We start from the raw sequence: 7,002 nt of genomic DNA on the forward strand, positions 1-7,002 counted from the left end.
AACTAATGACTATTCATGCCTATCCTTTTGGTAAAGCTGTTAATGTTTACTTGTGGCTTAACTGCCCCACTATATACCATCGTCAGCAACTATGACAAAATTCTCCAGCGACACATTTAAACCAACCCACCTGATGAAGGGAGGTTTGGCTCATTTTAGGCAGGTCCACATCCTCTTTCTATGCTGATATTCGAAATGTGAAGATTTGCATGTATAACTGGTTAAAGAAATTCAGTAATTCTACAGGAGGCAAAATCCTTCATCTAACTATAACTTTAGTCAGGTCAAAAACACACAAGCGTATAAATTAATTGCTATATGTGTATGTGTGTGTATATATGCATATATACATACAAGTTCTAGCAGGATCTTTAAAAGCAGCACTTCATGTAACTCCTGCAAACAAAGTCAGCGAGGTGCTACATTCCATGAAATCATTAATATTGGAGAATAATTTACAAGGAAGGGAAAGAAAAATACATATTTTTTATTATGAAGAATGATACTTGGAAAAAATACTGGTAGAAATAGCCTTTTTTTTTTTAGATTTTGCTTTTATACTTGCATTTTTTCTCATTTTCTACAGGAATGATTTTCTACATAACTTTCAGACAACAGCTATTCAAATTTTGTATTCCTATGACAATAAAATAAGAGATTATACCTGCCACTCAGATAACACCTGAAATCCATGTAATTTTCAGAGGGTGTCTTAACAGCAAACATTCTGATATGTCACTGAGTGCTAAATATCATAGTCATTGAAGAGCTAAATAAACTTGACAACAGTATTTTTCCATTTTAGCGCAAGTGCTGTCTCCTCCCATACAAAGGAATGCCAGTGTTTAGAAAAATACTTTCAGAGACAACTACAGAGATTACGCTAACAAAAAGAAGGCTACGCAAACTATAGTTGTTTCACTACATATTTCATAATCTTTAGTACTGCTTATAGGGATTAACCAATTTGCGCTTTTCACCTCACATAAATTATCAGAAACTAGAATCACTTAGAGAGATTTTAGGAGAGAAGCCCTCAGAAGGAAGCCAGAATTTACTGTTATGCATCTAACTTATGACATATGGATTGAGTCAGAGGTCTCAAAAACTGTCCAAAGCCTAACCAGCCTAGGTTCAAAGAAACCCAAAGTGCAGAGATGAACCTGAGCCACACCTCTTCAGAATTTTAGCTGCCTCTATCAACTCAGGATCCAAGTCACCAGCATAGCTGCCAACACCTATTCTTTCAAAGAACTAAGATCTTATTTTCCATTTAAAGTATGAAAAATGGATGACTGAATCTCCAGAGTTTATGTAATAGGTCTTTTGATTAAAACCCCAAATCCACAGTTCAAACAGGATTATATTATGGTGTTACATACAGCAGGCATGACTCAGTGACCCAAAAGGTATTTAAGTTTCACATTTGCATTCATCTATTAACAATTCACTGCTAAGTTGTTGAAGCCTGTCATGATGAATAACAACACACAAAATGAGCAATTCATGGGGAGGAGCTGATCACAAGTTCCTGTCCTTCACTATTCTGCAGCTAGACTATTGCTCTCAGCTATTGTCCTCAGTGGGACAGAGCTGGTCTTAAACACTAACTGCAGACAGGGAAATTGAAAAGGAGTTCCAATGCTCTGCAAAAGACAGAGCAAAGCTGAGGGTTGAGATAAAACTAGGGACAGCTCCCTGAAAATATATGCTAATAGGCAGGGTGCCTGTACAGGACTCATGAGGGATCACGCCAGGTTGTTGCTTTGCAGCATTACTACTGAAAAACTTAAGAGAAACACCTATGCACATGTGGAATCATGACTGACCAGCCATTGACATTCCGTAAGATTTATGGAGATGTAAGTTTTTGAATTGGATAGTAGCTTCTTGCAATGGAGAATGGTTCTAGAACATCCCTGCAAAGTTGGTGCAAATCAAATCCAAATCAAACTCAATCAACTATGGATGTTCTAAGAAGCTGTGGTCAGTGGTCTCAGCACATATTCATTTATAGTTTTAAAGTTGCTTTTATAGTCAGCTACATTTGTCAGATTGTTTTTCTGCTTGGTGGATGTAAACGCATTACGTGAAAGGTACCAGGCGACCTCGACTCCATGGGGATTTAAGTTATTTATCCATAGAAATGAATGTGAGACAGGGAAAACTAATGCAAATTTCTGCCTACTGCTCTGCATTTGCCCTCTCCTCTGACCACTCTCAGAGGGGAGAACATCATTTTGCTTTTAAATCCTACCCAGCCCTCAGCCTCTCTAATGAGATGGGAGCTGATAAATCCCAGTAAACCTGCTGCTCCTGATATAGGCAAAGCAAATTATTAGAAGCTCTGAAAAAAAGCTTTGCTAATTAAGGGCTCAGTCTATAATTTCATTATTAACTCTTCCATTGCCTTTAGGGAAAGCAAAACTAGCACTATCTCTAGGCTCAGGGAAGCTTTTTTTTTTTTTAGGAAGACTATGTGTACTTAGCATGAACTTGAATATGGAATTTACGTGGATGTAGAGACTAGAATTGCAGCATTTTCTGTAAAGCCTATTTAAGACAAATAGGCCGCCTTCTTCTCAAGAGGAGAGATGGGAGCTTGTGGAGAAGGGAACAGCCACTTCGCCATTTCAAGACAAAAATCTAGGCAAAGGGGAATTACACTAATTTTATGTTGCTTGGGTGCAAATCAGCAAAAAGAACTCTGATTACTTCAGTATTAGAAACATAAGACGCTCCAATGTGAGACTTCTGATTTTACTGATGGACCAGAAAAGAGAGAGACTAAATTCTGATCCAAAGAACTGCAGCTCCAGTAACAGTACGTGAAATGCTGAAGAAACACAAATCAAATAAAGGGTTTTTTGTTCCAAAATTTTTTTTCTATCTTTTAATTATTTTTTTCCATGAAAAAGTCTCTATATTTTAATTATGGGAGAAAGAGGTTTCTTTCAGAGGCTGCTGTTTTTGCTTATCAGCATTCCTAGCCTAAAATTAAGTTTTGTCCATGGAAAAAAAACCCACAGAACTTCTCTTGTTTAAGCTTCCGCTTTTTTCCTGAATAGAATAAAGAAATCTTTCTTTAAATTATTCCCAGGGTAAAGCAAGGTAGAGAGTCATCTTGCTCTCAGATGTTAGAAAATATCTTATGTGGTTTACTGCGGGAACATTTAAAAAATTTAACATGATTTAGAACAGCCAGTGCAGAGGAAAATAACGCTTACTTAACTACCTTGGGAATACATTTTGACCCCACCTTAAATTGACTGCAGAACATCCAGTGACTCAACATAATAGCATATATATATTTGGAACTCCCCAACTCCTATAAATTACACTACAGGCAAGGAAGCTGCAGAGATACTCTACATTCAGGATCATCTTACATTCATCTGCATGCATCTATTTAAAACCAGAACAGTTCCATTGAAACTGCTGGATATAAACACTTAATTCAGAATATTCCAAGAGATCAAGGTAGGTTCTATGACTTCTGGGAGCTCGAAAATTCTTGAGAAACAGAATTAACAGCCCACCAAGGCACTTTCATAAAACTACCTCTTTTATCAGAAATACATCATTCCCTGCTTGAGTAATAGGAATGAATATTTACTTTTGCAAAAATGCCTTGGAGTTCCTACTATGATAGAGTGTGAGGTAGGCCAGAAGGCAGTAATAGTTATCTACTATACCTATTTAAAATATTTCAAGACTCACATTAGCATGCTATTAAAAAACCCACATCTATAATAATAAAAAGGATGGTTTAAAACATGCTAATCAAAACATTTTGCCATGCAGATGAGAATAATTCTGTTCTGAGTGTGTCTTTCAGTCACATTATCTGACTGTGGTTAATACAAGAACATTTTGGTCTTTCTGTTCCCTTCATAGTTGAAGGCGCTCAGGTTGTAGAGCTCCCTTTAGCATGGGGAAATGGAGTCACTTTACAACTTTCCATTGCATTTCCAGCACCTACATGTCATAAATTATCATATATTTCCAAGTAATTTGGTGATGAACAATTATACTTGAAAACTTTGTCAATTCTTAAGGGTCAATCTGACTATATCAATCATACAATTTTAAAATCGGTGTTAATTTGAAAATAAGTATGAAACAGTGGCAAATAGAATTGAGAAATTCTAAAGGACTGTTATTTTTGAAGCCAAAAAAAATTCCATGCACAAAATGAAGGTCAAAGAATATCCTGCAATTCATGAGCAGTCACCTACAGGCAACCCCCAACCTACTTCCTGACCTCGTCCTTTTCTTTGTGTCACTTCCCTAAAAAAAAAAACCAGGCATAGTTGTTTCAGAGAGATGAACTGGCTGAACAACCATTAACAGAAAACAGAAATGACTGTGAATGTAACAGTAAACTATTCAGCATTCTATGATGAAAAACACGTTCTCCAGAAAGCAGAATTCTCTTTCATGTTACAAATGGGAAGAAGGAGACATGTTCCCTCTTTAACCCAAGCAAATGTTATGGTGCTCCACAAGAGGGCTGTCTGGACACCCCAATCACATTTTCTCCATGTTGTCTTAGGTACAGCGTGGTTTCTTCTTTTCCATGGTTTGGAAAAGAAAAATTTAATGCAGTGTTAGAGCCATGGCATACAAACCTCTTAACTGCTGATTTAATTTATATGCACTTTCCTTTAGAACAGAAAGTACTAAAAACATGCTAATTTAAGTTAATGGACAGATTCATTACAGCAGTGTTAGTGTATGGATTTTAAATGTAATTAAAAAAATTACTAGCCCATCATGTAGAAACTTTCTGAAAACATTGAATTTGGATAAATTTTGTAGCCATACTGTTTAAAGTGACACATTTAGAGTTGTCTCATCAGCTGTTCCTTCTGGATGATTTGCTGGCAAGTGAACGACAGCAGCTGTAACAGCAATAATATTCACAGTGATCCCAGAGCGTATTATCTCAGAATTTTGCTCAGCACTATTATAATAAAAATCGCTGTATTCTCCAAAGTAAATATAGAACAGAAACGTATCGTTAAGAGCAATTATAGTGCAAAAGAAAAAAAAAGTGTAAAAACTCTGAAAATGTAAGCCCATGAAAGCAGCAGCATGGCCTTCAAATAATAGTCACAAAAAAGACTTAGGGTGGATTGGCTTCTAATTAGATATGCAAAAATATTCAAATTGTGAAGTGCTTCAAGTAACCTTTTAAATATGAAAGGCCTGATGATATGAAAGTAAACCAACATTTTTTGGAGAAAATTATTGGTCCTTACATTTTAAAAACGCTTTTTATCACCCTCTCAGTGGTAAAAGGTATTTTAAATTTCTTCCTTGGTCCCGATCCAACCATCATTCATATATTGGAGAGTGGTCAGCATCAGATTGTTCAAAGACAGAATTCTTTTACCAGAATTTTACACTTCTTAGTAATTAAAGGTTTTAATGTGATGTCAGGCATTACGGAACATCTATTCTACAATAAAGTTGAAAAGATCTCCTTTCCCAAGCTCACTCAGAATTTGAAGTGCTCTAAAATATGAGTACACATGTACTAAGACTGTCTTGAAGTTGTGGTGCTTGTCAGAGTACAGGCTAGATCTAGCAATCATATTTGTGGACGTTTGGCAAAAGTACTCTCTGCGTGGCTCAAACCCAGCCCTCAACTGCTGTCAGTCAGTCAACACTTAGCTCAGATCCTTTGAAGAATTTTACCAAAAACGACAATTTAAGGATAAATTAGGCTTTTAGAAGTAGAATGTACAAAGCACATATGCAACAACCCAAAAATCTAGGTTCCTGCCAGCTAGCTTTGCCAACCTTGATTTTGTCACATTCTCTCTTTACAATCTGAACCAAACTGTTGGAATAGATTTGAGACTCTTTTTAGGAAAACAGCTGTTGTTCACCTTTGTCACTTTTTATTGATGTTTTTCATAGGTATAACCTTGACATATATTTGGCTAACAGAAATGGACAAACATAACAAATCAAATCAAAAGTAGAAAGCAAGCAGTGAAAGGTGTATGGGACAGTTTATGGAAACCGAATAGATGAGTATAAATATCAGCAAAGAGAAAAAAAAAGTCTGATGCTTACACCAGGAGAGAGAGGAATTTTTAAAAGGGGAAAGGAAGTTTGTCAGCTCTGTTACAGTGTTCATCCACGTATGTGAAGACTAAATTCTAGGGCGGAAAAGGAGATTGAGGGAAAGGACATCTCTCAATAGCTTACCTGAGCTTGAATCAAGGTGAAACCTGAAGTTCATAAATATGGAAAGAGTTGAAAGCCAAGAAATATTTGGCAACACGAGCCTAAGTTCTGTCCAAAAGATAGACTATTACATTCTATCCTTGCAAAAATACTCAGGAACATTCCAAGGACAAGTTATATGGCATTATAAGACACGCTCCTCTTTGCCAAGCAGGACTTCTGTTTCACATGAACCATTCTGGAAAAGAAACGTCAGTACCTCAGCTACGTAACTGAGCTTACTTTGTTTCAACAAGTTATGAAGAGTCAGCGGAGCCACAGTAACTCACCAAGCCTGCTATAAACCATCATAAAGGTAAACTATTTTAGCCTAAGATAACATGTTTCAAAGTGTGTTTGCCACGGATGGAGTACACACGTTTAAAGAATGCAGACATCAGTAATTTGAGTACGTGCCTGAGCTTTCACACATGTAAATCTTCTCCACAAAAATAATGCATCTGCAAAATGTTATGACTGCTTCTTACAAATCTCCACTCCTGCCTGTAAGATTCCATCTAAAACTAGGTTTTCACTTGTCCAACACTGAATTCCAAAAAACCTTTCCATGTTACTAAAGTGATTGGTTCCCCCACATGTACTTGTATTGAAATCTTGTGTCTGTCAAGATGCCTCAAACTAAGCCATCATCTTAATCAGGTATCTCCTGATTAAGTGAAAGTGAAAAATTAGTGTCAAATGATTAGGTGAGCCCATCAGCCTTAAAAGACAGAAACACAGTTATACTATACATAACTAAAC

Source organism: Calidris pugnax, unplaced genomic scaffold (genome assembly GCF_001431845.1).
Source record: "Calidris pugnax isolate Ruff unplaced genomic scaffold, ASM143184v1 scaffold103, whole genome shotgun sequence".
NCBI lineage: Eukaryota > Metazoa > Chordata > Aves > Charadriiformes > Scolopacidae > Calidris > Calidris pugnax.